Source organism: Meleagris gallopavo, chromosome 6 (genome assembly GCF_905368555.1).
Source record: "Meleagris gallopavo chromosome 6, MGAL_WU_HG_1.1, whole genome shotgun sequence".
NCBI classification, from domain to species: domain Eukaryota; kingdom Metazoa; phylum Chordata; class Aves; order Galliformes; family Phasianidae; genus Meleagris; species Meleagris gallopavo.
In genome coordinates, this window is record NC_139409.1 from 46628406 (window position 1) to 46653342 (window position 24937).

At 41.0% G+C, this 24937-nt stretch overlaps 1 long non-coding RNA gene across 1 annotated transcript; it reads left to right on the top strand.

Moving 5' to 3' along the window:
- The first annotated feature begins 5576 nt into the window (after positions 1-5576).
- Positions 5577-11491, top strand: LOC146544166 (uncharacterized). Its single transcript, XR_014884143.1, has 3 exons — positions 5577-5637; positions 8664-8796; positions 11460-11491. It is a non-coding gene; the product is annotated as an uncharacterized LOC146544166 (long non-coding RNA).
- Positions 11492-24937: the final 13446 nt, after the last annotated feature.

Sequence of the window (24937 nt, forward strand, 5' to 3'; positions counted from 1 at the left end):
TTCTCACGCTCCAGGGCCAGAGCTGAAGGATGGCAAAGGACAGCCGATACAAACACAAACTCCACTGTTTTTAATGACTGCTTCTCCCTTGGCTGCCTGTGGGGTGTCAGCATGCTTTGCTCCTCCTCTGCTGCTGTCAGAACCAGGACGGCCCCACCCCAGGCAGCTGCAGGGTGCTTGAGAAGCCCCTGCCCCGACTGACCCTCTTGCTACATTTTTGCCACTTCCTCAAAGAAATGGTGACAGGTCCCAGCTGTCATGCATTGGCCAGCAAGTAGCACTCAGAATCCTGTCAGCATGGCCATGGAGCCCTATAAATATGGGGACCCTGCATCTGGAACCCCAGTTGCTGAGCTGAAGCAGCCAGTGACAGTTTGTCTCCAAATGAGACAGACAGGAAGTTTGTCTTTCCTGGGGTGAAGAAGAAACATCCACCTTTCAAGAAGAGGCAGCTGGTGGAGATGGGTGATGACATGGAGCCCATGGAAGTGGATCCACCTCTGGAGGATGACCTGACAGAAGTGGATCCACCTCCATCAGAGCATATGGGTCACCACACCATCACTGTCAGGCCAACCAGAAGAGATTGTGCCCAGAGATCACCTCAGAGATGACAGATTCTGGCCAGATTCTGTCCACCTCCGTCCAAATGGCCACCTTGATGCTGGTGCTGATCCTCCCATCCGAGAGCCCTAGCTCAGAGTCATCCTGTGAGCTCACACACAGCCAGCATTTCTTCATCATTCTTTTTACAGCTAAGGCTCCTATGAGCCTGTCCTTCCTGTCCCCCTCCCTCATCCCTCCCCAAGACAGAAGTCTTCACCAAGTCCTGAGGAAGAGAGCAGGGCAGGGACTGCCATTTTCTGAGCTGCAGTGCTGGGGCAGTGGGAGGAGTCCAGCAGAGGGACCTCAACTGCCAGGGGCCTCAAACATCACTGTGGTGCAAGGATCCCGTACATTTTTCCTTAGCCAGGAAATCTCCAACTCAGCACCATCCCATGGGTTCAAAGGGAGCTTCCATTTTTTGGTAATTCTTCTTCCTTCAGTCAAGGATTCCGTGAGCCCATCCTTCCTGTCCCTCTCCTCTCATCCCTCCCCAGGAGGAGAGGAGGGGTCAGAAGACACAAACGCAGCTGTTCCCGTGCAGAAGCAGATTTCAGTTCAGCAGGAAGATTCAGTCCAGATGCTCCACTTGGACTTTTTGTTCAAGATTGGGCAATCACGAATTTAAAATAATCATACAAAAGAATAAAAAATCAAAACCAGAAAAGAATATAAATATTAACTCTTTTATAAAAAGAAAGACAATAATTGTCTCTCTGCTTCAGGAACCTTAGAGTTTGCACGTGGGTTCCTGCATGCCCTCCTTGTCTCCCGCACACAGAACGTACCCCACAGCAGGACACGCTGCCCTCATTGCCAGCCCTGTCTCAGCACCCTCTGCTATGTGTGGGGGATATTTCCCATGCACCTTGTCAAAAGAAAAAAAAAAAAAAAAACTAGAAAAGAGCCCATTGTGTAGAAAAGGTAGTCCTACAGAATCATAGTGCTCACAGTATTTCACTTCCTCTCAATAATTACCTGGTTAATGAATCAAGATGCTTGAACTGAGAACAAAAATTAGCATGTGTCAGGACAAACACGTAACTAAAGCAAAACATTTCTGTTTAAATTAACGACAGCCCCTCCCTGGTGACAGACAGAAGCAGTTACAGTGGCCATGTCCCACAGTTAATGTTTTGCTGTAGATAACTCAGCTGGAGTTCTGGAAAAAATCTATATTTTTGACACAATAGCTTTTAGTTTTGCTATTTCTCGAAGTTTTGCATTTTTTTCTTAGCAAAAGAAAGGTAGGAAAGTCTGAAAATACTGCAGAACAGGTTAACTTCTGTTTTTCCCTTAATTGTTTTTGTGATGGCACTTGAATAATTGCCTTGCTTTTCTTTAGTTTTGCTTATGGAAACATGTCTATATTTAAAGAAGTTGAGCTTATTTTTATGAGCAGTTGTAGGTAATTTTAGAAGCAAGCTTGTGAGATGTGTAGAGTAGAAATTCTCATATTCCTCAAAAAACACTCAACTTGAAACACAAGCTGTATAAGATAAGAGGAGTAGATGCTTTTCCTTAGCCTTTGTTTTCATTGTCCTCAATCCTCACTGGATTCAGCTGCAGTAATCATGCTACTGGCTCCTTCATACAGGGTCTTTGATTTGGCCATTTTTTGTGTTTTTATGTAATTGAAGTGGATGACATTTTTAAAGCATTTTTAAACTAATGAAGTCTTGGTTATTAGTTGGATTTTTCTATCATCCATTCGGATTTTGTCTAAATAGAGATTATAAAGACTAGGAGTCTGCATTCCTTTGAATTCTCAACATGCAACTGAATTGATAATTGAATTTAGAAACTTGTCAGCACTGACGGTTTGTTTTATAAGGTTATCCTCGCACCTGAGGAAGCAGTGAAGCAGTAGATTTCCAATTGAAGTAAATTGAAAAACGTATTTGATGCTTCAAGGTGCAGCAGCATTGCCAAAAAGAAACAAGGTTTCAATAAACCCAGACCTTGTTTGGAGCACCGTTTTCTGTTTTCTGTGTGTGTTCTATTTCATCTGATTCTGTTTCACTCCTTTAATACTTGGAAATGTGATAAAATTGAATAGAATAGAATGGAGCAAAAGTGAATAGCTGAAATCTAGCTGAATGTGTCTGTTTCTTCAAAAAATAAACTGTTTTTTCTAAACCTTGTCAAAATAGTTTGGCTTATGTAAATGATCTGGATGACAGGAGCTGCCCATGTTAGCTGCTTTTCCTGCACCAGTGTAGTCTGTAGTCGCTTTCTTCCTCACCCTGCAATTCATTTATTCCTTAGTTTAAATGATGCTAGACTTAATATAAGATTAATCCTAGAGTTCTTACCAGCATCAAGACCTTACAGAAAAGGTGAGAAACAGAAGTGGACAAAAAACACGTGTGTCTTATTTGTGTTTGTTTATGTGCTCTGAAAATGTCTTTCTTCCACCTGGAGCTATCTCAACCCATTGCTTTGTAACAGATGCTCACCACTATAAATTACCACAGACGCACTATGCTGTGCTGTAATGATGAGAACCAAAGTGAACGTATTGCAGTTCTGATCAAAACATGTTGCCCTCTTTGTGGCATTGAAGCACAGCTCATAGGAGATTGCTTTATTTTCAGATAAGACTAAGCGTGTTACTTCTTGTCTAATTAGTAAGTCCAAAAGTGTGTTTTACTGAAGAGTTCATTCAAGGTACTATGAATCAAAGTGGCATCTGCACTCTGTCAGAATTTGAACAAGTGAACAAATTATCTGTACTTTGACTGCAACTTAAGGGCCCTTCAGACAAATGTCATATACTGCTACATACTTCCGTATGTAACCAAATAAAAGAACATAGACGGGGCACAATGGAGATCAAAAAGCCTCCTGCCATAGCTGCTGCATTCAAAATACTTTTATTTGATTTTGATTCAACTTTATCAAAGATTATTTAAAATTAGGATGATTTTCAAGAATATACTCGGATTATCAATCACAGGGAACACTAAGAAAAAAACTGTAGCACTAAAATGATGAAGGACTAGCTTTTCAAAAGTAATGAATGATTCCATATGCTGTCATTCTAGGAAAAGCAATCCTACTTTGGAAAGCAGTATTTGTCCAGCCAATCACTCAGAATTGGCTGCTTAAAGCCAAACTTTAATCTCCCAGTCTTGCTTAAGAGAGTCAGAAAATCTCATGTCCTAGTAGCTTACTTCAGAGCACTTATATAACAGCAATTACAATAATTCTAGGAAACATTACAGGAGAGAAATTTTTACTTAAAAAAGAAAGTCATCTGATGAGCACTTTGTCTAGCTGCCCTTTTCTCACTTTTGCTTTGAATTTAAGACCAGAGCGTGCAAATTGTTTTTTTGCTGCACCATGAAGAATTACACATTCCTGCTCTGAGGCTCTGTTTTTTCCTTTCCAAGATTGATGTTACAGCTAATTGAGACAAGTCACTGAAGGAGAAACAGAAGGATGTTGTTTTGCCGTGCTAAGCAGTTCAGCTGACAAACTTCAGTGAAGAGCTGTGCTTAATGTACGTGTAGCCTATGCAGTCATCCCTTGTGGACTCAGAGATCACATGTCTGGGGGGTTTGCAGCCACAGTATTTGAGTTATTTGTGGTTGCCAGTTCTATGTCATTGCTGTTACAGCTTAGCTGTGTCGCTTACTTTTGTTCCAAATCGCTTCAACTTTCCTAAGCAGTACATGTGCAGCAATGTTTTTTGTCAATGCGGTGAGGCATAAGAGGACCTCAGTGTTCCCCTGTTACCTCATGCAGTGTTTCACTCCTTTTCTATTATTTTATTACCATCGTGCTTCATCCAATACCTTTATGTGATATGGAAAGCTCCAGTCTGGGCGATTAAAGAGATTTCAACGCTATCTGTGCAAAGCAAGCAACCATGATGGAAAGCTGTCTTCTCTGTGCTCCTCTATTTACATTCTGGAAATAAATAACTACAGTGGTGTACTTTCTGGTGCTTCTACCATTTTGTAAATGTCTAATTTTCCTTCTGGAACTTGCTCCAGCAAATCTGTGATAAATAAATACAGAAAGGACGTATGCAGGCTTTATTGAAAGCTTTGCTAAACACAGTCATTTTCTTTGATAAGGTAACCAAAAAAATCAAAAGGTATCTTCTGACGGTTGCAGAATTGCACTGACCTGTTTCTGATGGGCCAGATTATAGTCTGGAAGAACAAAGAATGAGGGAAGCAGGTTACCTCCCCTCCCCTCCCCGCAGCACTCAGGCAGTTGTGGATCATCTCTCATGAAGCATGGGTGAAAGTAGAAGAGTGACTGAAAAATGCAAAGGAAAAGAGTTGCTGTCTGTTTGGAACTGAAAGACAGCAAGATACAAGAAGAGTTCTAATTGCTTAGACAAACACGGGCATTAAAAAGGTCTATTCATCAGTTTAATCCTGCAGCTTATGCTGGCTAAAACAAGATACGCTGCAAATGTATTGTAATAAATAGATTCATCGTATCCTGATTTATTTATCTTTCCATTCTGTGAGTTCGAAGTGGGATATAACCCAAATCTATTTAATCCATATTTCTACTACTCTGAAATATTATCTCTAAAATTCTAGGGAGAAGCCAGAAACAGAAATCATCCTCTTCTCCTCTATCACCAAGGCTTATTTTCTTGGAACCTCCATCCCCCCCACCAGAATACTGTGAGAGTGTGTTTATGTGTGGAGCGACTGATGTACCATCCTGTGAACAGCAAATGCTTCTTCCTCTGCTGGAAATTCAGAAACTGACAGAGATGTTTTGCAGTTGCATTGTATTTTGGTGAATCCATGGTATTGGCAAATGAGGCTTTTCATGTTTTCAGTCTGAAAAGCTCACAAGTCCTTTCCTTCCCAGTACTTGGGACTTAAACATTTCTTCACTGATGACAGCACAGTTTTCACTGTGACCCCACCAAATCATCATAAATTGGTCGCTTTCAACCATTCACAGAGTTTCTGTGAAAAGCTGAGGACTGAGGAGATGCTGGATTTGCTCTCCTCAGAAGAAATGTGAGGGAAACATTGCAGGCTTATTTCCTACAAGGTAATGGAGCCATAATGTACCTCCTTTATTACCTACTGATAGTTTGACTTGAGTCAACCAAACCGAGGGGATGGCAAAGCTTTTCCAGCCTTTGGCTTCTCCACTGAGGCAAGAAGGATCTGCCATAGAGTGCTGAGCACACATAACTGCTAGTGAAGCCATTTGGAGATCTGATCCGTAAATATTAATTTAAAACAGATGATGTAAAACTCCAGCCTGTAGGACTGGAGTAGGAGGATGAAGGCTCATGAGGGTGTAACGGGGATGATTTCACTGCCACGCCTAAAGCAAACTCGCCGTGTGGCAGAGTGCTACGTGAACACTGAGGGCAGCACATCTGAAAAACACGAAGTGAAGGAGGTCTGTGGATGTATGCTGAACACTTAGGAGAAGATGAAATAATGAAAATTTATCAAGGCAGGCTATTTTGTGTACTATATGAAATAAACATGTTTGTGGTAGTAATTCATTACATTTTTATCACATTACTTCTGCATCATATTAGATCTGCACGCAGGAAGAAAGAGTAAATTAATTGGCACATGCAACCTTAATTTTGGCTTGTTCTAGATTTGGAAGGATTAAGTTTGACACATTTGGGGCTTTTCCAGTGTCTAGTCATACATATGATTGCATTCATATACTGTATGTGCATATAGCTGGCTAGTGTGTCACTTCCAGACATTCTCCTGGCTTAAGATTTTTATTGGCAGTGCACTTATGCACTTTGTCCCACAATATACTTTGCTAAACATTTTTTTGAAGATTTTGACAATTTGACTGGCTTTCTTGCTTTCTAGGTACAAAACCAATGCCTTGTCTACAAGCAGTTCCATGAGCTGCTGTTACTACCAAAAACTACCACTTTTTCTGCCTTTTCTTTTGATTAGGTGTTTGTACAGCCACGCTAGGAACTGGTGCAGGATCTGATCTTATTGCTGAAATTAAAGCTATCCAGGGTGAACACAGTGGTACTTTTTGGTATCAGCCCCTGCCTTTGCTGTTCTAAAGTGCAATGCAAGCATAGGAGTGAATGATGAGAGCAAGAGGTGAGAGAACTGTGTACTGGACATCTTAGTGAGCCCAGTACTGGACACCCCAACAAACCAGAGTGATACCCTGAAGCCTGATGTATTAAGTGATGATCATAAAAAGTTGATGAGCATTTTATGACAGCTGTTCACACTTATATTCAGAGTTTTGGATTAAGAGGAGAAGGAGAAGTGCCTGGTAATTATGGTAAATGCTGAATACAGGGCACCATTTGTGCAATCATCAGTTTTGCATTCACATGCAAAGAGCAGGGGGGAGATGGGGCCTGCTGATATCCATCGTAGGGCTCTGAAAGAGATGGCTGATGTGGTTGCTGAGCCACTCTCCATCATATTTGAAAAATCATGGCTGTCTGGTGAAGTCCCCAGTGACTGAAAAAAGGGAAATGTTACTCCCATTTTTAAGAAAGGGAGAAAGGAAGACTTGGGGAGCTACAGGCCAGTGAGCCTCACCTGGAAGATCATGGAGCAGATCCTCCTAGAAGCTATATTAAAGCACATATGAGATAAAGAGGTGATTCAAGACAGCCAGCATGGTTTCACCAAGGGCAGATCTTGCCTGACCAATCTGGTGACCTTCTATGATGGAGTCATGGCATTGGTGAATGGGGGAAGGGTGACGGGTGTCATCTATCTGGACTTCTGCAAGGACTTTGACATGGTCCCTCATCACATCCTTTGGAAGGATAGACTGTTTGGGGGGGAATGGTCTTAAACTGAGACAGGGGAGGTTTAGGTTGGATATTAGGAGGAAGTTTTTCATTCAGAGGCTGGTGAGGCACTGGAACAGGTTGCCCAAGGAGGCTGTGGATGCCCCATCCCTGGAGGCATTCAAGGCAAGGCTGGATGTGGCTCTGGGCAGCCTGGGCTGGTGGTTGGTGACCCTGCACATAGCAGGGAGTTGGAACTGGATGATCATTGTGGTCCTTTTCAATCCAGGCCATTCTATGATTCTATGATAACATGAGCTTGTTTTGTAGCATGAAGATACATCAGTGTCTGAGATACCTGTGTATTGTGCCTTGGTAGTTTTTTTAAGCCTCTTTCCATGCTTTTTTTGGATATGAAGAGAATAGCACAAATGGAAATCCTTGGTTTTCTTGTATGATTCTTTAAGGAAAATCTCAGAATGCACAAATACTTTTAAATAGTGAGAACAATTTATGTGTTGCTAACAGTTAATGCTAACAACATTGAAGAGCCAGGAAGAAAAACAAAGTTGTTGAACCATGTCAGATCCAAGAGAAGCAAAGTTCTCCTGAGTTTGCACACCTTCAGTTTGAACAATCAGAGAATGGGAGGAAATTTTGAAATAAATTAGTAGAAATTATGAACACGAGTCTTTTGACCACAGTACCTGGTTTTATTTGACAAGAAAAACAAGCAGGTTTTGCTCTACTGTGGGTACGTGCTAGCCCTGTCACAGAAGACAGGTTTTGGATCCAGTCTACTGAGTACCATAATCTCTAGTCTGAAAAGCCTGTCCTGGGACAGCAGGGTTTAAAATCAATAATTCCAGAGCTGTTGGCTTTTAGCAGTTGTACTGAAAAAAAAAAAAAGAAAGAGCAATCCATATTGAGTAGGTGGATCCATAGCCTCCTGTTTTGCTGGAGAGAACTCTGGAGCCTGAAGGAGTTGCTGGAGTTTTGCACACAGGTCACTTAGCTCCTAGAAACCCTGAATTACAGTGGCCTGGTTGAGAGCATGGGTAGATGCTGAAATAAGTGCGCTGCCTGACAGCCCAGCATAGCATCTGTAAATCCACTGGGAATGAAACTTCATGCAGCAAAAATCCAGAATCACTGAGCTGGCTGCATGCACAACTTTAGCTTCAATCAAAAGGTAGTCAGCCATGGCTCCAAGTGACTGGTTTCAGGTGAATGTTTGACGTGTTGCAATCTATATAAATAGTGCCTGCTATAGCTCTTGAAAATTATGCTCAACCTCTTGTGCTTTTTCATATTATTTCCTCAGGAAACTTCAGAAACTCTGCTCATTCCAGCGTAAAAGTACTTTCCTACGTCAAAGTACTGCCATTTGTATGCTGTATAACTAAATGAAATGCTAATATAAGAACCTGAATTGAATTCTGACTCTAAGCAGAAAGGTAAAGCTAATGGAATATTACATTTCCAAAAATAGCCCTTTTTTGTTTTTTCTTTGGATTTGCATTGATCTCAATTCTCCTTTCTCCCTGATTTTTAAATGCTCGGAGTAAACTAACTGAAAACAACTTTCTGTTGTCTGTAGATGTGACTAAGCAGCTCTTCCTGTATTCACTCCGCTGCACATATTGTTGAGCTTGTGTACCAACAGTGAGTCACTGCCTCAGCTGGAGGAATGCTGGTATAAAAGCAAGACACCAAACAGGGGCTCTCCCTAGGAAAACAAACAAAGAAAACAAATAATTTCCACAGTGTTTTGAATGCAAAACTGGCATGCCTACAGTTTTTACCCATAGTCTAGAAAAGCCACTCTTTTCTCCAGTGCTGCTGAGGACAAAAGGGTGAACCTGAATCCTGCAGCTGTGTGGTTCTCCTTGGTGTGATGCTGTTACCTGGGTACAAAGAAGGATGAGTTGGTTCGGGGTTAAGCATACACTGATTCTGCAGGCTGGGATTTACAGATCATAGCTGACATAAAAGCAAAGGAGCAAAGCTTTAATCCCAGCTGCTCCAATGGCAAAAGCAGCCATTGGTAACTGCAGGTAACTGCAGCAACATTGCTCCTGAATATTCATGCAGTTATGCCTCTGAGTGGTGGCGAGTTTGAGATCCTTCTCTGTCAGATGAAAAGACACCTTGCACATGCCATGCTTGCACAGCCATGCTTGCACCCCTCCTGCAAGCTGGGGATATTATGAGAGAGTGTCAAGAAGACATCTTGGATCTTTCCAGTAAATTAAATGCAGTGTAAAGCCTTGAAGTGATGTAATTTAAGAGGAATTCAAAGTGTAGGCAAAGGTTGCGCACTTCTCTTTCAGTAGTATAGTAAAGGAGAATTAAAAAGAAGCACATGAATAAAAAATGTGTGTGCCTGGATGAATAGAATGGCATTTTACAAAAGGACAAAGAATTGCTCTGAATAATATTTAAAGTTTAGTATTGCAAGTTGCTTGAATTAATAACGACGACATTTTTAAAAGGTCAGAAATTGGTTCAGAAAAGTATCTAGTATTTAAAGCTGACTAAAGGAATCCTTTTCCTTCTGCCACCTTTGCTGTGCCACCTGGGACACACTGCCAGCTGATGCTGGGGCAGTGGGACCTGCCCTCTTGCCCTGTGGGTTAAGGTGCACCAGCCTTGCTGATGGCTTTTTTGGGGTGGCCATTAGCAGAAATGATTGTGTCGGCTGCTCAGCCAAGATCAGCAAGCATCTGGGAAAATCTGTCACTGCCACAAGAAAGGGTGAGGGAGAATGTCTACACATCTTGCATAGATTGTAACCAAGGTGGTATAGCAAAAGACTCTGCCCTGGCTAGCAGAGGAGGTCTACAGGATTTTCTGTAGATACCGAATTGGCACTTTTTTTCTTCTGCCCTGCATGAAGCCTCTTAGTGAGGTGCTTTGAGTCACCCCTCCGTTGATGCTGTTGCATACAGCTCAGCTAATTGCACTAATTGCATGCTGTAGCTTCACTACATACCAGCTCTTCAACCTCACTCTCCTGAAGAAAACTCCTAAGTGAGACCATGAGGATGGGGCCTGAGAGCTTGTAGTATGACCTTTAGTAACACACAGTCAGCAGGCCAAGTGGTATTTTGAAGTTCTCTGAAGCGGAGCCCTGCTGGCAATGGAGATACAACTACAGTAGGGCAGCACCTGGCCTGCTCTGAAGAATGCAAGAATGCCAGCAAGAAGGAGCATAACTTTCTTCAGAATTGTGATTCTTCCCCCTCTCTGTCCTTGTCTTGCTGCCAAAAAGAGCAAGCAAACAGGCACAAGAAATACCCAATCACCATCATTTGTATCAAATGGAGCATAGAGTTCCCTGCCTGTGAGCTGAGTGCTTATGGTGTGGACCCCTCTCCTCTGGATTTCATCTTCCTGGTGGTGAAGTCTCCACCTCTCTTGGCCTGTTTCATTGATCTATTGCATGTCAAGGGACTGTGTTGTGTGGAATATGTGTCTGTTGCAATGACCTGTGCTTCATATTGTCTTTTTATCAATTTGTGAAATTACGAGGCGCAGTTACCGTAAGGGCTGAATAACCATTTTGCTGCTTTTAGTGCCTATTAAGTGTAGTTATAGAGACAATATCAACCTCTGCTTCTCTAAAACTATTATACTCCTAAGGCCATTTTTGTCTCCAACATATTTTTGTTGATACGTTTCAAAAGCAGAGCAGGCATCACCTGCATGCTTGTCCTTGGGTGGCCAGTCAGAGGCTGCAGGTGAGGTGTGTTTGGTTAGCTCTAGAGCAGGAGGCTGAGTGAACAGGAAGGCTTTTCCTGGACTAACAAGAAAATTAGATAAAATAGTGTTTATGGTCTAATTGCAATGCAATAGTTGCATTGTCAACGAACTGATGAGTTCACTGCTTAGTTCACTGGAATCTCCCAGTCAATTCATGAGCTCTTTGGAAGATGGCAATTTTTTTTCTAGTAACTTTGAATACCCTCTCTTGGCTGCTATTTCCAAACAAAACAAACACATGTTAAAAAGCAGAAAAAATATTATTTAGAAATTATCTGTGGGTCAGAATCAAATTTTACCAGAAAATGCGTAGATGGATGAAACCAGTTTGACCAGTTTTCCTCATCTTTTTCAGGTCAGATGACTTGAGTGCTTCCCTGGATGCTAACCACATGTTATGGAGGTGACTCCACTCTTCCATGGTGAAGAGGAATAAGTTAGTTCAAGGTCACTGTGAAACCTAGTAAGACCAAAATTTTTTCTTGTAACGGAGATGTCCTGCTCTTCTTCAACTACTGAAGAACATGTAGTAGTGAGCATGCTAATAGCTGAACCTGAGAGCACAAATCTCTCCAAACCCCAAATTCTCCATCCTCACTGGCAGTGAATTTGTTCTTCGGGATTGACAGTGGGATGTTCAGGTTAGGTCAATGCAGTGAACTCATCACCAAATTTGGATGTCATGTACTCTGGTCCAGTAACAGATGCATGCCGTTAAAAGTGAGATAGATTACTTTGGGGGCAGTGTGAAGAGATATTGCATTTTTTGTGAAAAGAATGAAGTTGTTGAAACCGAAGAACAACAAATTTTGTGATTTTTTTTTTTGTGTGTGTTTGTTTGTTTGTTTGTTTTCATAACCAAGAGCTCAGCTCGTGATTTAGATGCCTTTGGTTTGTACACGCTATGGCCCTAAGAGTTGTTAAGTAAGTTTACTGGAAACAGTTTGTTGTGATGGAGTATGAAAAAGAAATTAGATAAACTTTATCATTCAGAGTTGGATGACATTTGGGAAATGCTGAATTAACCTTCAAAATGTCTCCAAACGTCTTGTTTGGAGAGGGGAGCACGGCCAGACAGAAAGAGACGTTCAATCTGGTTAACATTGACAACGAATAGATGCAGGCAAACAAAATCCCTTCAGCACTCATGAATGCATTTCCTCAGTCAATGGTGTTTCATCAAGTAATGAATAATTTCTGCATCTGTTTTACAGAACAAAAAATTCCAGGTAGCAGTATATTTAGAGGGAGCAATATGGATTTAGCCTTGATGTAGCTTAGTGCACAGAGGATATAAAAACAAAAACACAAAAACATAAATAAACAAACAAACAAACAAACAAACAACACCCCAAACTCTCATAGTATTACCTTCCTAAGTGTATGGGATCTGTTAGATCACGGCCTGAACCACTGATTGATCACCTGAGCAAGCACTGAGTCAGCCATGGGAGCACAGGTGAAGGCAATTCAGCTGTGTGACCCAAGGGGTGGAGCCTGGCTGCACCTCTCCTAGACCCCATTTAAGGGCTGACTGCCCCTGGGGAAGGGTCTCTTGCTGGAGATTCCTCCTCTGTGGAGTCTTTCCTGTGAGCATACATCTTTGGATACAGGTGAGCATTCCTTTGTTTCTTTTCTCATTTTCACTGCAGTAACCTTTCCAGCTGTAACGCTATTTCAATAAGAGGAAAAGAAAACAAACCCAATTCTTTATTTCTGTTGATAATGCAACTTTGCTGTTGATTTTTGAGATTCAAATTTCAGACTTTGAAGTAATGAAATGGAAGTGGAGTGAGAAATGTTTGTAGGTCAGCTGTTGTGAAGGCTGTCGCCAGCCTACCTTGTGCTCACAGGTGCCACATTGGTAATCCCACTTGTGAAATACTGGTGCATGTCTTTTGCCTTTCGGGGAGAGGCTCTCCCTTAGGCATGGCTCAAGCATGCTGAGGTCCTAGCATCTCTGGCCAATTCATGGATTGGCTTTTCTCTTCTTGCTCAAGGCAGTCATGTGTGATGTGCTGAGGTCCTTCCAAGAGATATCCGGACCCATTGCTGCTTGGCTGCAGGTGTTCTGGCATTTAGAAAAAAGCAGTTGTCAAGTTGTTTCTGAAGCAGAACATCTCAATAATCACAATGGACCATGAGAATCCACTGAATATAGTGCCTTCAGCAGGGATTAACACTCACTAATCCTCCATTCAGGACAGAAAAGTCTTAGGTGTTTGCCAAGAACCTATGAGCCAGTTTTTTTTCTCTCTTTTTAAAAAAAAAATAAATAAATCTTCCCAAAATTATGAAAGCAGACCCAAGCAATCATAGTGACTCAGCTGTAGAGCTATAAGAGGTTCACGTTGCAGATTAAATTTGTGGTAGGTAATATCATTTTGCTGCACAGATGAAAATGAAAAATGATTCCTTCCGTATTTGCTCTGTGCAATGTGCCATATGCAAAATTTTATACCAAGCCAGAGCAGTTTCTAGAAGAGGAAAGAGACATCCTTAGATAGTTTAAGAGATCATTCTCACCTATGTCTTGCTGTAACAGTACAGCGGTCTGGGCTGGGTGTATTAGCAGAGAAACATGAAGATATACCCAAAACAAGTAAATTACAGGGCATTCATTCACAGCTGGATGTCACAGGGAATGGGATTTTATTTCTTATCCGAACTGTGGTAATTTTTGCCTGGAAATAAAACAATTTTTTTTTTAAACTGAGACTCATCCAGAGTGTCCAAAACTGCAGCTGCTGCTCCTGTGCAGTAAAGTGTTGGAGAGTTCATAAAAGGTTTAAACTGATTAAGTGTTAGCACAGAGTAGTGAATTTCAAATGTAGAATTTTAATTAACATAATGGTATTTACCATAATTGCTTGCAGGTTTGATTGCCTTTGTAATTGAATCCAGTGATATTTCTTCTTGGGTTATGGGATAAAATAAATAGGAGAGTCTAGTCTGCTCTGTCTCTCTGCTTTATGTACCTTATTTCTCTCCTTATAAGTCACTTGTCCCAGCAGTACATAAACGGTATCACTTGTTGTCCAGATTCTGACTTTTTCCCAGGGATACAAAGCAATGTCTGTGTGAATTCCTGGTTCATTTTGAAATCAAAGGTAGAATTGACAGCAGGAAGCCATAGCTCCTTCATAGCCTCAAAGCTTCCCCCTGCTACCCAGCTGTTGCTTTGTTTGCACCATCTTTTAACATGCCCTGTTTTTACTGTGCTCTCCTGGGATGAGGTCAAGAATTGGCTTTATCCACACTGGAAGTACCATCTGCTGGGGTTTTTTTTTTGTGTCACCACAACATTATCTAAAAGATACCTGGACATTTTACTCATTTTCATTAGATACAAAAAGTGATAATAATAAGAAGAATCGGTGCTTTGAGTTTGTTTCTACCCAAAAACATGAATACAAAAATCAGGTTTGGGGGCTTTTAGAAACGAGTCAGCTGTTTTATCTTTGGTTCTTACACTACTCAATGCAGCATCTATTGCTGGAAGAGTTCATGCAAAGCCACGCAGAATGTAACTTTGATCTTTCAAAGATTTCAAAATGTGGAAGGGCAGTTAATTTCTGTTCATAAAATGTAAGCAACTCAGCCTTGATTAAAAGACATTGAAGATGAGCAATCCAGTATTTCTCATGGTGATTCCTTCCACTAGTTAAACATTTTCTCTATTAAAATGAGGTCATTATGTCTGGTTTGATTTGTAGGTTTCAGCTTTATATTACTGATACATCATGCCTTGCTCCACTAAATTTAATTTTTTGGCACTTTATTCTTCTCTCTGTGAAAGTTCTTAGATGTTGCCATTGGTAATCTTTTTCTAAGCAAAATAGATTGATTCTGAAGACTCTTATTGTAGCTGATTTTCTTCCATCCTCAGACTTTTTTTTGTCTCTCTGCTGAGAGACTACACAAGTTTTGTAAATGTGTTTGAAAAAGATATTATATCCACATCTGTTCTTCCCATTGCATATGGAAGGGTATCAAACAGCTCTTTTCCCTGATCTCATCTAAGCCTCTAATCACACATAGCTCATGCTATGTTGCTAATTCATTGTTATACTCTCTAGTTCCTTTCTAGACTTGGGTTTTCCAGCTGCAGAGCCACTATCCCTAGATAAAGGGGACATATTTTCCCCTTGATGCATAGGAAATGCACTTTGTCAGTAAAAGACTAAGTTATGGAATACACATCTCCTGACTTTTTGTGAAGATTCAGCCCTCTTCTGTATTTATTTGTTTGACGTTAGCACAATTTAGCAGAAGAGATTTCATTTGTGTTTCCAAATGAGTGATAAGTGTACAGAATCATTTGACTGCCCTGAAACATGAAAAGACAGTGAAATGCAACACTTCTACGTGCCCTTTTTGGCCTGTCTACAGGCTTCAGGCTATAATGTTTGGCAGCAATATGACTGCTGGTGAAGGGACTTTAGCTGAGGAACAATTGCCCAGAGCCTGTGTGTCCTTCTTAGTCCCCTTGTTCCCTCCTGAGATGTCTGTCCCCTTGTCTACGTAGCAAGTGGAGCAGAGGACTGAGTGGAAAGGACTGGATGACTATCAGGATACTATGCTCCAGGTGAACAACATCTTACAAGGAGGTGATGGGAAGCTTCCAGTGTGCCCTAAGGGGTTCTAAAGTCTGTAATAGAGTGACAGCAGAAAGGCCTGTATGTGGGAGAGAAAGGGGCTTAATATGTCCAAATGTCATGCTAAGACCTGTTGGCATCTGAAGTGTTCTGTAAATAAACTTTCCTTGGAGTCGCACTCCATGAGAAATATCTTTTTTTTTTTTTCCCCCTCTCCTGTTCTGTAATGCATTAAATGAGTTAAAAGGCTCTTTAGAACAGAAGTGCCACCTTTGCCTCTGCTTGCAGATATCCCATCTAGAATAGTATGAGCTATAGGTCACTATAATAGACAGCAGCAGCAACATCACAAATCCACGTGATTCAAACTTCAGAGGAAGCTAATGTAGCAATTCAGAGGAGGAGGATTGCAGTCATGCATTTTCTGATTGAAAAGATTGAGCTGAATTCAGCTGATCGCGTAAGGGATGTCAGTCAATAGAGCAGTGGTAATATGTTTAAAGGGATTAATGACTCTGCTCATGAATGTCCTGTAGCTTGATAATTACTTGTGCTTGAGCTAATTATCTGAGCTACATTTGCTTTGTGAAGCAGTGATGAGAGGTGAGTGGCTTTTGTATGCCGTAGAAATATTAATAAGATTGCTGTATCACTAATCTCAAAAAAAACAATGTCTTGGCAGGGGAAGTGCTTTCATTTTGCAGCTGGCCTTTTGCTTGTGTCTCTTGGACAACCAGCAAGGCAATCAGGTGTGACAGGTCTTTTATCCAAAAGCCTTCACTTTGTTAAAAAGATAGACATCAGCCTTGATTTGACTGTGGCCTGAGTATAAACGTGGCACACATGCAGAGGAAGTGTCCAAGGATGCTGCAGGGTGTGGGAGCATGCAGAGCTGTGTAGACCAGCTTTAAATCCAAAGAAAGCAGAGTTGTCAGGATACTGTAGCCCCTGTCTGTTTCCACAACCCTGCCTGTGTACAAGGCTGCTATATAGATGGCTTCACAATTGATAGGCTTGGATATGGATTTTTACTTGCAAGTCTTTCCCAGACTTTTTCCCAGCCTGTTTCCTTCTCTCCCCGGGCTGGGATGTAGGCTGCAGTTTCCCTTGGTGCAATGAGATAATGCAACAGTGACTCCTTGAACTCTTCATCAAGGCACTGGCACTGTGGAATACTCCAGAGTCAGATGATTTTGATCATGGCCTAAAACCAAGGCAGTGAATTTTACTGACTTCCTGTCTTTTAGGACCTTTGAAATAGATCCTATGGCGTTTGTGCTGCTCAGTCCCAGTTAAGAGTGAGAAGGAGCAAAATTCATTGCAAGTCTTATCTTGACTAGGAATGCTTACATTGTCCCTTAGATTGCTTATAGGAAGCCGTAGTCCCTATAGATATAATTCCAAGTGTACTCAGTGAACCAGGAATTATATTATTTCACTGCTGAGACTACAATAATACCAAGAGCATTCAGGAAGCTGATGCAGTAGTCTTGGAGTGCCCTATGTCCCCATAGTGCCACTGAGTACCCTGTACTGTTTCCAGGCTGCTAGTGTTTCATGATTTCCTGCTTGTAGCATAACTTGAATCCTCCAAATGTTTTCTTGCTATCAGGACAATCTTTCAAGAAATAGGAATGACTTGTGCTTCTAGGAAATGTGTTACTTTTCTCAGTTCTCTCAATATTTAAGTGATATCTCTGAAGATATTTATTAGATTTTCTTAAACGATTCTATGTCAGTGTGCACTATTTCCTCTGTGTTTTGCTTGGCTGACCTGAAAAATCTGTGGCCTGTTTTTTAAATGTCAGTTTGAATTGAGATGCCAGTTCAATTAGCTCAGTACTGAAATAGTAAGTGCAAAGATGTTAAAGGGGTCTTGTGTTCTTGAACAAGGCCCCATCAACTCCTACTAGAAGCAGAAAAAGAATCTACCTGACCCATGCTAAGAATGGGTCAGTCTATCACTGATATTCACTTGTCACCTCACAGGCATCCTCTAGCATGTGAACTAAAGTTCATGTTGCGCTATCTAAGCAAATTAAATTGATTAAATAACTTTCAAAATATAGCAACCTACTTGCCTTCAGGCTTCTGCAAATATCCAACTGGGTAGAATAATGATCTTTTACAATTATTCTTATGGATTTACAATTATACCTGGTTTTGTATGGTTGCTCATAGCTCAGAATGATTCTCTTGTATATTCCTTGATGCACGAATGTAGACCTCATTTAAAAAAAACAAACATACTTTCAACTGAAAGTTATAAAGCTGTGCTAAGACACAATAACTGACTCCTGGGTCCAAAATTTTCTGTGAATACTTTGGTTTTTTTTTAAGAATTTGCAGTTTTCCATCCTCAATGAGAAGTCCCAAGGCACATGAAAATCTTGTGGAAAGGAAGGTAGGCTGAGAAAGAGGGGAGCAACCAAAAAAGGATGAGAAAGCAAAGGCAGCCCCAGGAGGGGTCCACTCCCTTGAATGTGCAGTCACAAGCTGAGCCTGGAGCTCTCACTACCTCAAGGGCCGTGGACTTACTGAGATGCCTCCCCCTTCTGTTTGGTCCCAGAGATGTTCTCTGCAGGGAAAAACCTTCAAAATCAAAGTTATCTCAAAAACAGTAATTTCCTGCAAGAGTTTGTTTGACAGTAAACGTTCCCAGATGACTCTACACCCTACCCCATAGGAATAACCACATTAATAGCCCATTCTTTGAGGGACAGTCAGGGGAATTGCCAAGAATTCCCAAAAGAGTGACTGCATTTATCTTTCCTCTACAAATTATCCTACATTCATGTCATTTTATAAACACTGCAAAACAAAGTCACCTTTAAATTATCATTTTGGTGCCATATGAACATGTCTTTCACCTTTCACTGACTTGATGTCAGTGCACATCAATAATTCCCCTATCTAGATTTTCAGAAAGTCTCTTGGAGTAATCCTCCTTTCCCAAATAAGGAGCTTAAGCTATAGGCTCCAAATGGGAGTTAGTAATATTTTCCCATTTGATCACTTTAAAGTTCTTTCTCGCTCTATGATAGTTTCATAATGTACCTTTTAGCTTTTAGCATGACCAAGGGAGCCTGACTTCACTTTAATTTTCTGTGTAATGCATTTAAGGGACCCAAATCCTTTAAGTCAAGGACACTTTGTTAATTTACAGCTACACGAGGTTTTTTCCCTTTGGCATTACTCTGTACTGCCCAGGAAGTACACTTTTCCAATCCATGTGTAACTGCATGCCAGTTTGTATGCTCTTAATTGCTTCTTTGTAGAACCATGAGCACGTGTGAAGTTAGTGGAATGGCAACGCAGCTGCTGGGTGCCGTGGAGCCAGGCAGTGTGAAAGCCTCCAGCATGGCTGTGGGCTGCTGTGTGAAGTTGAATTGTGCGAATCTCGGAGTCTTGGGCAAAGAGGAAAGGGATTAAGGTTCCAAAAGTAATGCTTGTATAACTGTGCTACCGCTGGTATGAGGCTCAACCTGAAAGCCTGAGCGTCAGCTAAAAGGTCAGCTGCTGCCTTGCACTTTTCTCAAACCTCTGATGTGATCTGGGAGGGCACGCATGTGTCTGGAAGTTAGTACGCTTTCCCAGCTCCACCAGTTTGACTACAGAAGATATGGGGTCTCAGAATAAGTGTCACCCACAGATAGTGTTCACATTAGATCTCCTCACTGCTCCACTGCAAAGGTAGGGCCGTTAACTTGACGCAAAACTGAAGGAACCAGCCGCTTCCTCCCTTTCCCTTCTCTGTAAAGCACAGAGAATTGTGCCTTACCTTGTTGTTAAATCTCAATAAACAGCCGTAACGCAAGATGGATACATTTCTTACTCCCAAAATCTTGTTGCTGATCCATGCAATATTGCTGAGCAAGCTGATTTGTCTCTAAAATGTATTCAAATTTATTCACAGTAAGATTATTCCAGGGGGTGGCATTTGTTGCACAATCGTTACGCATTTTAACTAGTTGTCTCCTCTCCGTCCTTTCCCCATTCGACATTCCTGATGTGCTAACAGTTTGTACAAACACCCCTTCTCCACTTCTCATTTTACTAGCCCCCAAAAAGCCATAACCTCAGGTTTCTTTGTTCCGTGTCTCTTCTTTTTCTTTATGTAGGATGTTCTCAATGAAGGCTCACAGTAATGCTAATGGACTTTAGGTCTTCTGATAAATGCATCTGCGGATATGCATTGGATCATATTAGCCCCTGACCCAGTGTTGTTGTCAATGACTAGGCATCATCTGACCTGTGGATACTCAGCACTTTCTCCTCCTCAGACACTTCCAGCTGATGAGCTCCCAGTTTATAGTAGAATTTCTCATGATTGAGGTAACTGATTATTAGCACACAGTATTGTACATTGTCATATTTCTCCTAATATAGTTCTAAAGATCGTTCAGCTCTTCATGAGAAATGGCAGTGTCCTTTTTTTATTGAATTCATTAAAGCTGCTGAATTTTAATCCATTTGCTTCTGTCTCACTTGAGTTTAAATTAACAGTTAGAGGGGTACATAATTAGAAGCCTAAGCAACTCAGTATGAGAAACCAGCAGTATCTGTTTGTAAACCCATGCCTGTGTTTGTACGTTTAACCCTCTATTACAAATTTTATGTGTACTCAGAATAAGATGCCATCAAACATGACAAAAAACATCTGATGAACCATTAAGCTCTAATGCTTATCTAAATTGAATGCTGTGCAAAATAAATTGCAGTTTGCTAAAAGAAAATGAAACGCACGTTACCTTACAGTAAAAATTGCATCTGCTCCCCAAGTCAATCATTTTTCTGTGGGTTGATGAATAAATGGAAAACTCTGTAAACACCAGACTCTTGGTTGGAAGGTGAAGTCTGATAGATTCTACTGTAGCTTATTTTTATCATGGAGTTATTTCTCACTGGGGAAAAAAAGACATGCCAACAATACATACATATCCTTTTTTTTTTTTTTTCCCTGTGCTTTCTGCAATTCCTGTTGTAGTTCTTCTGTCTTCATCAAGTGCTTCTGAAGAGTACATGCAGCCCTTGTGATGGGTAAGGTGAAGTAGCAGGTAGTGTTATGCCTTCTGGGTTATTGTGTGAAGCAAACCTGTACAAACAGCACAGGTAGGAATTACTGAAGGTACTCATAACTTGAGGCATCTTGCCAACAAGTGCCTTCCCTGTTCAGAGAATGCCAAGAGACTATTCTCGGGAATCTCCGGCTGGTGTTGCCCTAAAGCACTCCTCCTCAGAAATTCTGTGGTGAAGTTGTGTTAAAAATGATCTTTTATTGAGCCATTTGTTCCTACGCTTTAAATAGAGGCCTTTGGCTTGAGAAAGGAAAACAGCAAAATCCTGTGATGTCTTGTAGTGTCATGAAAATAAGGTCCTGACAACCATAAAATGTTCCTGTATTCAAGTACCAAAGTTTGAACTAAAATAAGTACTAGTTTCACGTGTGCTTCTGCTTATGTGACCTTCTTAGGGACTTCAACCCATATGGGGCTGATGCTTGCAATATCCAGGACTATAAAGCCATATTTTGTAAGCCTGTTTCTACAGAAGGGTGCCTGATTTCTATTAAACAATTCATATTTAGATGTCTAGGTGACTTGTAGAACAGGGACCTTCACTCATTTATGCTTTCCATGTAAATCTTGTAAATTTTTTGTTCTGTGGGACACATCATTCTGTGTCACAGGACAAGATCTTTTTTCCCTTCTGTGAAATATAGCTGTAAAATAAAAAAAAATAGACAAGCATATAGAAAATACATGAATCTCAGAGGCAGAGATTTGGGGTGGAATTTTATTCTAGAAACTCATCTCTTTCCTAAAGAAATGCACTGAGCTGCTGTAGTGCACGGTACTCTGTGTGCACCTACCCCTTCCCAAAGGTAATTTGTTTCAGAAAAACTAAGGCTGTCCATCTGCTTAACTGCAGGTACTACAGAATCCATTTGCTGATATAAAAATGCAGTGTTGTGGCATTACGCAAAAAAAAGGCAGAAAAGAGAAATGTTAGCCCTCCTGGGAACCCTGCAAAGCAAACACCACCAAATGTTCTGTGTCTCCTATCCTGAAAACAGGCAGGAATAGGGACAGGAGGTACCTGTATTCTCTTTTCCCAGGGGCATAAATTGTTGCAGAGGTGAGAGTATGGCCTGTGGTTGTGGGATGCATGGGTTGATTCAGTGAAAGGAGCGTGGGGACCTATGTGTTCAGATCCTTGAAATCTGCAAAGAGTCTGGCTCCATCAGCCACAATGGATATCATTTTTCTTGACTAGCCACGCTGCCCACTGTTTTTCTTGGCTGATAACATCTGTGCTCTAAGATCTCAGCCAGAAGCATGCAGGAGGATGCAAAATGCCTCAGGGTAGGCTTTCACTTTGTTATTCTTCCACAATTTCAGTGTGGAATACTGTACTCCATTACCAGATTATACCTGCCCAGTGGTTTCGATCTTAAATTTTCTTGCCTGCTTTAGCTTTTTTCCAAATTAAAATGTGAATGGCGTTTTCAAGGACTAAAACAACAATATGGACAAAATACCACTTTACACTTTTTCACAACAGATGGAAATCTGGACTGAGAACTTAATTTTAAACTGCATCCAGAAATGAATGAAAGTTGAATAGCTTTCTCATTCATATTTTCTTTGTGCCCGTTGTGGGGAAACACATTTCTTATTTGCTTGACTAGTTTGAAAGCTATACGAGTTTTAGGCTGTTTGATGTGACTTGTCTGAGGGTTGGAGAACTCATTTTCATGATTGCTAGGAATGTATGATCACAAAGGATTTTATAAACATGAGGTATTCTACATCCCAGCAGGCATGCCTGTTGACATTTATGGTTACTGTGGATGTGTCAGAAGGATCTCTCAAATGGATCTTGAAGCGTTAGAGAAGATGCAAAACACAACTCAGAGTGTCACAGGCAACAGCCCAACTGAGTGCCACGTTCTTTTGTTCCAGACTCTGTCTCTTGGCACTTAGACCTTGACACTGGCTTTTGTTGCCTCTCCTGGTTCGTCTGGGATCTTTCCTAACAATTGCATCACAATTAAGTCAACAGGTGAAGATTGGGTTGTGGACATGAAATTAGAAATCCACCAGAGTTAAATGAAATCCCCTAAATTATTCACTCATGAGACAAAGGACTGTGAACATGCTTCGTGGACTAATGGCAAAAATCAGTTCTTTTTTCAGTTTTTAAATATAATGCACGATATCTTCCAACAACAAAAAAAAGAACATAAAAGCTTAGCAAACTTTCCTGTGCTACACAGGAAGGAAGCAGGAAGAAAATCAGAAAAACTATTTCTGAATACATGCTTGGAAGGGATGCAGACAGAAGTGAAGTGAGGGTTTTTAAAGAGAAATGTCTCTATGGAGAAGGGAATTGCAGTCAGGTCCGCAGGCAAAATGAGAGGAACAGCAAATAAATGGCACCTGACACAGTAATGGTTGAAATATACCATCTCTTTGAAAAATAAGTGGGTAATGACTTCATTCAAGGCTGGATTCCTACATTTATTTATGACTGTTTAATTTTGGTGGGCTAACTCATATGCTGACCAAATATATACATTCCGGAGGGGAGGGGAGAAAGAACCGAGGCATGTAAATTTGCAAACCGAAGTACTAATATAAAAAAAAAAAAGTATCTGATTTCCAGGTATTAAGCCTACAAATTGCATTGAATGCTCAAAAGTAGGGAACTAGTGTAATTGTATCAGATGAAAAATAGTGGGGGGGGAAAAAAAACCAACATCACTATGAAGAATAAACCAAGCAGCCCACTTCTGGAAATCTTATGAGATGCCTACAAAAAAAAAAAAAGTTTTCTGGTTCTATCAGCCTATCCAAGGTAGGGGCTGCAAAGGCTGGTGTGAATTCATGGTTTTAATTAAGCTGGTTTTAACACCAAAATTTATATGCGACAGAACTTCATAATAATAAAAAGAGAAACCCCACTCATTTTCCTGAGAACATAAAGCCACATGATTTTATATATCCTCTGCTTAGGAAAAGAGATTTTTGTAACATAGGTAATTAAATAAATTTTATTCAGTTCTTGTTTTGCAGGGAATAAACTCAGTGAGAAGGATCATCATAAAATAAAAAAAACCTGTTTAAACAGACTCGTGTTAGCATGCAAATTTTGCACAGGGAGAAGAAAAATATACCGTGCAGCTGGTTAGAACACATTATCATGCAAACAACTTAAGCTGACTTAGGTAAAATAAGCACTGATGTATATATTATCCTTCACGCAGTTGCTAAAACAACACTGAGAACGTTTGCATTCAAACCCAAGGTTTTGAGGGAGGAAATGTCCAGCAGCTCAGGATACTGTGCCACAAAGCTCTGCCTGGTGGCTGGTGCTTTGTGGACCCCACAATGAATTCATAAGACTGGAACATCAGCAAATAATTTTCAAAAATATAATTTGAGTTTTACAGTTTAACCCATGCTTTTCTCCAGCTTTGAACTTCTCTAAAGATGTTGATGGTTCCCTCTATGATTTAAGTGACATTAGAAATTCTTGTAGGGAGGGAAATACCTCTAGATATATCTCTTATGTAGACAGGGAGAAATATCTCTGCGTTCTGGCAAGATTGATCTGTACTGCTGGAGTGTCCTGTATGCAAGTTACTTATGAGGCATGAGTGCAGAATCCCCCAAAGGCTGCTTGGGGCTTTTGTCCCAGGGATGTGAGCAGCAGAGCAGTTGAGGAGCAACAGGATTTGGGATGGGCTAGCTCACGTCTTATTGTACAGTATCCCAGAAGGAAATTATTGCCCATATTTGTCATGGCAAGTAAAGGTAGGGGAGCCAAGGTAAAACAGCAGGGAAGTTCTGCAAGGAAATGGGAGGATGAAGGACACAGATAGTACGGGAGGATGGCAAGGTGGGAGGGAGACAGCTGTCCATCCCTACAGCTCCCTCCTCTCTGTTAGGGCATTGTCAGTGGTTGCACGTGGAGCCAAGACAAATTTAGGGTGGCAGTGGTGTGTTCTCATTTGAAAATGGTTCGTTTTAAACAGGGTGCCCTCCTGTAACTACTTGTAAACACTTCACCAGTTCTATGAGCTGCATGGTACTGGATGGCTTCGAGAGACTCTTGAAGAACAGAGAGAAGGCTTTGACTAGACACTGTTTACATTGCTTTTTGCCATTTGAAGTATGGATTTGTTACATCTTGCTTGAAAACAGATGGCTAAAATGAGCCATCACAAAAG